At 42.2% G+C, this 8,021-nt stretch overlaps 1 pseudogene; it reads left to right on the top strand.

The window, feature by feature from the left end:
* Positions 1 to 1,093: 1,093 nt before the first annotated feature.
* Positions 1,094 to 5,808, top strand: LOC142433385 (glutaredoxin-1 pseudogene; annotated as a pseudogene).
* The last annotated feature ends 2,213 nt before the right edge of the window (positions 5,809 to 8,021 follow it).

Below are 8,021 nucleotides of genomic sequence, written 5' to 3'. Positions count from 1 at the left end.
GTTTGAAGGTTATTTTTCAAAGTTAATTACTAAAATGATACATGTTTTCTCATCACTATGGAAACCCAAACTATATGATCCTCAATATTAAATTAAATTTTATTTATTTAATTTTCCTATCCACTTGAGAGTGGTGTAAAATATGGTGTGACTCAGCAGTTTTCTTCTCAGAATCACCTCTTTCCAGCCAAATGTTGGGACCGAAGATACCACGATCCATTGGATTAGGTGCTTTGAAACCCTTAAGATACGAATAGCTAGGCATTAAAAAATGTTAATTCTTTGCTCCTAGTTATTTACAGGCTAAATATTTGCTCCTCGTGTGTCTTAGTTAATAACAAAAGAAGGTAATATGTTCTGTCCTCATTGATTAACATGGTTAGATTCCAAAGACCCAGTCGTTAAGTGAAATTGGTGTTTGTTTTGTTTTTAATGGAGGAAAACCACATCAGATCACAAAATGGATCACTACCTCATCATATAACTGCCAAGTTACATTCTGACTTAACTGCCCAAACATTGAGAATCATGGACCAGCCAAGTTGACACATAACCTTTACCATCAAAGCAAGTGAAACTTTCACCTCACACTCCGGCATTGTTGTTCCAGTCATATAGGGCAGAATAGTCCGAGAGTAGAATTGTTTTCCTGTTGCTGTAAGTGGTAAATGGGAGCTAATGCGTGAGTTGATAAGTGAGGAGAAGGTGGATCTAACTGCGTTCTAGACGTCTAGAGAAAGATACACTTACAGGTCCATTGAAAAGAATTCAGTAACTCAGAAAGATGCTCAGTGAATAAAATCAAGTTGCAGCTTGTCTTAGTTATTTAGTATTCCTAGAATGATAAGGACACAAGTGGATCCTTTTAACAAAAAGAAATGTGTTTTCTCATGGCATAGGAGGTTAGAAGTCTTAATTCAGGGTACTAACTCTGGGAAAAGGCTGTCTCTCTGTTGGCTCAGGAGGAAAGTTTTTTGTTATTTCGAGCTTCTGCTTTGGTGCCAACTTCATGTGTCTTGGCCTCTCTCTTCCCCACCTTTGCTTACTGACTTGCTTGTTCAATGACTTATATGTATCAAAAGAGTTTGACTCAATGTGCACTAATTTGAAGACAGTCAAAATCCAACTGGAGAAGAGCTGCCTCCTCAAAGCAGTCGGCCTTAATGATGGGGATGGAGTAATTGTGAAGCTGGTACTGAACTAGGCACGTTTTCATTCTTTTGTACAAGGGTCCCTATGACTTAGATTCAACATTCAGTCACCTAAAAACACTCAGGAGCCCTGGTGGTGTAGTGGTTAGGAGTTGGGCTGTGATCTGCATGGTGGGCAGTTTGAAACCACCAGCAGCTGCATGGGAGAAAGACTGGGCTTTCTACTCCTATAAATAGGTGCAGGCTCAGGAACCTGCAGGGGGGCTCACTATGGTTTTCCTTGGACCAACAATACCCAGTTTCACCAATATAACAAAGATAACCCATTCCTAAATGGTATTATAACCGCAGGTATGGAGATTAGGATTTACAACACATACTTTGGAGGATATATAATTCAATGGATAACATTCTACCTGTTGTCTCCCCAAATGGCCACATATAAAACACATTCACCAGTAGAAAGCAAATGTTTTGAGAATGATGATGGTAACAAATGTACAAATGTGCTTGACACAGTGGATGCATGTATGGATTGTGATAAGCGTTATACGAGCCCCCAGTAAGATGATTTAAAAAAATAACAGTGAGTACAAGATAAATAAATTAAAAATAAATAAAACACATTCACCTCATCACATTATCCCCAAAGTCTTAAGTCAACTTCAAACCCCAAATCTCATCTTCTGAAACATCTAACTCAAATATTGAGTAGAATTAGTCTATCTGTAATACACGATATTACACGAAATCTGTAATACTATTTGTTTCTAAAATACAATAGTGGAACAGGCACAAGGTGAACATTTCCATTAGAAATGGGGAAAAGTAGAAGAAAAGAAGGGATAATGGGCATTAAGCAAATCATATTAGTTCTCTAGGATTGAAAGTAATTAGCTCTTTTCTGAGGTCCTCGGGACAATGCCCTACTCTCCAGCCTCTGGATTCTGGGTGGAGTCCTGAGCTTAAGCTTCACCTTCCAGGCCCTCTAGTGTTGAAACTCTGCTCCCTTGACTTCTGTCAGTCCCATTCGCCTAGTCCATCGGAGTGGTGACCCCATCCCTGTGGTACACCCCATTCCACCCCCTCTTGGGCCTGGTGCCCCCATCCCTTCAGTTTTGGGCAGTGGACCCACGTCTTCTGGCGCAGCATAATGGCAAACCCCCACACAGGAACCAAGTGAGCAAAGATATGACTCTTTGAAGTTTAGGAAGCTGTGGCCCCACCTTTTAACCGGAGAAGGACCTGCTTCTCACGATCCTCCCCAGAGTTGTGCTGATTTCGGAACTACTTCAAGGATGGGCCCTTTCTTTCTTTCTTTCTTTCTTTCTTTCTTTCTTTCTTTCTTTCTTTCTTTCTTTCTTTCTTTCTTTCTTTCTTTCTTTCTTTCTTTCTTTTCTTTCTTTCGACAACAGATGGAGCTCCTCTGCCCTATTTCCTGCATATAGAACTCCAAGAGGCAGACAGTATTTTTTTTTCTTTCGTTCATTCCTTAATCCTTTCTGTCTAAGCTGATGGATTTTCTACTGTGACTAGATCCATCCACCACAGGTTTAATCTCTTTAACAAAATATGGGGTAGCCTTGGATGGTAGTTACATAATCTGTTGTCAATTTGAGATTTAAGAGTGGAGGGGGGCGGGGTTTAGCCAGTCAATCAGGTCTCAGCTTGATGACCTCATTTGGAGGCGCTAAGGAGACAAATAGCTCGCTGGAGACAGGACACACACTCACTCCTTGCGAGATATTCCTGCTGACCAGACACATGGAGTTATGCTAGAGCCCTGGTAGCTGGAGGAGCCACGTGGAGACCCCTGTGAGCGCTGAGAAGCGTCTACCGCCACTGGATCCACAAGACTTTCCACCTACTGGTCTGTGATCTTCCTGCATTCGGCGTCATTGTGAGAGTCTGTGTTGTGAGAGTCTGAAGAGGAATTTATAGAATGGTATTGGTCCTTTGGTATTGGACTTATGGACTTGATCTGGACTGGGTTGGGATGTTTTCTCAATATTCAATTGTTCTTATATGTAAATCTCTTTATTATACACATGAGTGTCTATGAATTTTGCTTCTCTAGTGTACCCAGACTAACACACCATGTCTTTGGTGAAATTCTGGGACATGTGTCCTTACTTTGTACAACAGGATTTTCCAAATCTTTCAGCCCTATGTTCATTTTTCAATCTCTCTCTTCTCTCATATTTTACTGTGAAAAGGAAAAATAATGTAGTCCCTTTAAGATCTTTCTTAGAAATCTCATCAGCCAGATATCCAAGTTCATTATTTCCAAGTTCGACCTTCCACCAAGCATTTGAACATAGCTGACAAGTTCATTGCAACTGCATTGTCCAATCACACATTCACTATTTTCTTTTAAAATCTCACATTTATTGTCCACCTTTCTAACAACCTTCTGTTGCTGGGGCCACAGGCGGTGTCTAAAACCATACAGACTTTCTCTCTAGTTCTTCTCATTTTCTTCTGAGTCCTCAGCCGAACTCCCTTGCATCTACGATTCTACCAACAGTGTCTTCAAAGCCATCTAGATATTTACTCTTCCAGCCTCTTCCCATTACCCGATTCCAAAACTGCTTTCACATTGTATTTGTTAGAGCAACACCCCCATCTCCTCCTGCCAAATGCTTAGTTAGCTAGTGATGCTATAACAGAAACAGCACAGGTAGATGGATTGAACAAACACGGTTTTCACTCACACGTCCAGAGGCTGGAAGTCTGAATGCAGCGTGCCAGCTCTAGGAGGGCTTTCTCTCTCTGAAGCAAAGTCCTTGTGTCTTTTCAGCTTCTACTTCTGAGAGCTCTCAATGTGGCTTGGCACCTCTCTGTCCCCATGTCTGTTTTCTTTTGCTGACTTGATTGTCTAATCTCTTTTTTTATTCTCAAAAGATATTGACTCACAATACAACTTACACTTGAGTCAAACCCTGGTGGTGTAGTGGTTATGACTTGGGCTGATAACCACAAGTTCAGCAGGTTGAAACCACCATTGATTCTAGGGGAGAAAGATGAGGCTTTCTATTCTCATGAAGAATTATAGTCTCAGAAACTCACAGGGACAGTTCTACCCTGTCCTACAGGGGCTCTATGAGTCTGATTTGACTTGATGACAGGGAGAATCTTGATCCATTCAAATAACCAAGACAACCCATTCCAAAACAGAATTATAGACATAGGCATAGAGGTTAGGATTTTTAACACATACTTTTTGGGAACATAATTATCATTAAATCCATAACAGAGAAATAAGGACTCACCGATCTCATATTCAGTAAGATATTATGTAGGCATAGGATGACCAAAATGATTAGAAGTTCACCAAACCAAATATTTTTAGAAAGCTTACAGAAGTTAGCTAACTGTAAGGCTATGGAGAACAGTCTATAAAATTTTCCTCATGTCTGACATTAATTCCAAATTTTAGGGGTTCCCCAAACTACCATTATGTTCTAAACCTCACTAGAAGGACCCACTCACAGAACTAGAGTCATAGTTTATTTCAGGGAGCAGACACACATTTAAACCAGCCAAGTCAAGAGATGCAAAAGCTTCTACTGCTCATTCCTCGTGGAGTCACAGAGTGTTAATCCTTTCAGGAACATTTGTAGCAATACACACAGAGTATTGCCAAGCAGGGAAGTTCACCTGAACCTTGATTACAAGAAATTCTATTGCACCTCATTCACATACTGCCTGTATGAATAATCTTTAGTTTCAAGCCTCCTGGAGGTAAAATTGATGCTGCAAGGTCCAAAGCCTCCCAGACAAACAGATATTTCTGTCAGGCAGAGCATTCCAAGGATTTAGAGTAGTTTAAGGCAAAGGCTGGACCTCTCTTTGTTTTTTTGTTTATGGTTATAACACATACATTTCTTTCTGTTTGTTTTTAAGTCTTATTGGCATATAATACACACATCATACAATTCAATAGTTCAATCATATCAAGAAGAATTGAACAATCATTAGTACAGTCAATTTTAGAACTTTTCCTTTTTCCCCATGGTTAAATTGCCTTTAACATGAGTTGTGTAATCAATTCTAGAGTTCTCCCCCCTCCTGAATTCATTGCTTACTCCCCAAAGCCCCTCACCCTCCCAATCTCCCACCCCCTATCCCTACATCCCCTACAAACCCTGGCATCAGTTCTTATTTCCAGGCATCCGCTCCTTCTATGCTTCACAAACTGGGAAACCCAACAGAGACAATCAAGAATACAAACGAGCTCCCCCCGGGGAGCCTGCTGACCCAGCCCTCCGGTTTACACTGAGCAAGACTCCTTCGGGCCGGATAGCCGCTGTTCAGCAGGGCTCAACTGTTTGTGGACAGTAAAATCCAACCGGGGAAGGTGGTTGTGTTCATGAAGCCCACCTGCCCCTACTGCAGAAAGACCCAGAAGATTCTCTGCCAGTTGCCTTCGAACCAGGGCTTTTGGAATTTGTCCATATTACAGCTGCCGCAGAAACCAAGGCAATTCAAGATGATCTCCAGCCGATCACTGGAGCAAGAACCGGACCGCCGGTTCTTCTGGGTCAGGAGGGTACCGGCGGCTTCTCTGATTTAGTGACTGCAAGAGACAGGGGAACTGTTGCAGAGACTAACAGAGAGGGGAGCACCCCTGAAACACACACCCCCGTCCCCGTAGGTGTCCCGCTTAGAGCTGGATGGCGTCTCTAACGTGGACTGCACTGCCGGCTGATGGATCTGCGACCTATCCTTTCTCAGCTACGGCAACTGTCCACTGAAATTGTCAAAACCTTAACCGAAAAGCTGATGGAGAGGGGTTGTCCTTTGTCCCAAACGGCTCTATTCTTTTGAATCAATATTAAAAGCGGACCACCTTATCTTAAAAAAAAAAAAAAAAGAAGAAGAAGCAAGCGTCAAGAAGGTTCGTGCGTGGTGTGGGGTTTCCCTGTGGGCCTCCCAAAGAACCGGATCAAGTTCTGGTGTAGGACTCGCTCACCGACCAGTCCCCCTGCTAACCACGTGCCGGCGCTTCCCCATCTCTAAGTCCGCTGTGTCTCACCGTGTCCATTCCAAGCCCCCCAGGAGGCGTCCACAGTTGGTCTTCTGTGACTGCCCGTAGCTGAAGTCATTTCTCTGATACGGCACACACCTCCCCTTCATGCTCCGAGCTAGTGTTCTCATCCCTGACAGCTGCCAGATCTTGTAGGAAATGCCCCATACGGCTGTGCAGGGCCTCAGGACCCAAACTGAGAAGCTCTGCCGGAATAGGGAAGCCCTGCTCACCTTGCTTGGTGCCATGGGGATGCGGGGATTAAGGCCACATGGCTGTACTCCTGCAAAAAGGGTCACCAGGGTACCCCGAGCAAGTGTGTACTGCTGTGGCTTGGGTTATCTAAAGATTTTAAATTATAGGCTTGATGCTCCTGCCTTGAAAAAAAACAAACACCCCACCCCTGGCAGGAACCAAATGGAGAAGCGTTGTTCTTAAATGATTCTCTACCTGGCTCTCTTGATTTTCTTTGTGACACTCTTGAAAACCTTTAATTTTTAGTGTAAGGTCCGATTTTTCTATTCAAGAATTAAAATGTTAAGTTACTTTCCTTATTGTGTTTATAATGTATAAAGATGTATAAATGATGAAAAAACAAATAAAATGAAATAAAGTGGTAAGGACAAAATAATAATAATATAAAGATAAAAATACAAATGACAAGTAAGAAAGAAAGACCACAATCAATATTTAAAAAGCCATGGATGATATTTTTGGCTTGGAGGAAGCAAGAGACACTTGAGCCTAGAACAAATTCAGGTTGGGTCAAGAGGAAGGTCAACTGACCAAGTATCAATTTCCACCCAGCATAATGAGGATTACAGTGACCTCTGTCTGATCGAGACCCTTGCCTGTGGCTAGTGGGACTCTTTCAGTGGCTTAATCTGACTCGATCCTATGCAGATGGGTTTCAGGCTCACACTGTCTTCCATAGCCTTCTACAAATTGGGCGTTCATAATTTTAGCTAGGATACTTTCCCCTTCATCATATTTTAATTTTGGTGTGCTTCTTCCATGTGGATTGGTTGACTCCTCACTTAGACGGCTATTCATGTGAAAGCAAGCCTTAAGGACCCCAGACACTATTCTGATTGATAGCCGGGCACCATCTGCTTTCTTCACCACACTTTGCTGTAGCAACCTTATCTTCACTGATCATTTCATGCAAGTGAGTATCAAACAGGGCCTGTTATCAGAACAAACTCTTCTTGGATTGGGACTAGAGTTCAGTGGGGCCCCAGAATCCATCTGCTTGTCTCTGGGACATGCATGACTCAGGTTTACTTTGGAAGGACCAGACCTCCCTTTGGATAAATTTAATTCTTCACGACTTAAGATCTAATTCATCATTTTTTTCTGATTTTTCAATTCTGAAAATATTCACCTTGATTTTAATTCAACATTTCTTGTTTTGTTTTCTTTCTTTCTTTCTTGCACATTTAGGGTTTCTATTGCATTTTTAGGATCCCTGGTGGGGGCTGCTAACTGCAAGGTGAGTTGTTCAAAACCACCAGTCACTCCACAGCGGCTTTCTACTCCAGTAAAGCATTTCAGTCTCGCAGGGGCAGATTCTACTCTGCCCTAAGGGTCACTATGAGTTGACATCAACTCTATCACAGTGAGTTAGGTTCTAAGTGTATATTCTGTTTGTTTCTTCCATCTCCCATTTCAGCTTTTCTCATTTTTTATGTTCTTGTGAGTTATTTTCTAGGATTCCATATTATATTAATTTATTTCGAGTGTCTTGAGTATATAGCCCTGGTGGTGTAGTGGTTACAAATTGGGCTGCTACTGGCAGTCAGCAGTTCCAATCTAGCAGCTGCTCCTCGGGAGAAAGATGA

Source organism: Tenrec ecaudatus, chromosome X (genome assembly GCF_050624435.1).
Source record: "Tenrec ecaudatus isolate mTenEca1 chromosome X, mTenEca1.hap1, whole genome shotgun sequence".
NCBI classification, from domain to species: domain Eukaryota; kingdom Metazoa; phylum Chordata; class Mammalia; order Afrosoricida; family Tenrecidae; genus Tenrec; species Tenrec ecaudatus.
This window is presented reverse-complemented; position numbering and strand designations above follow the sequence as displayed.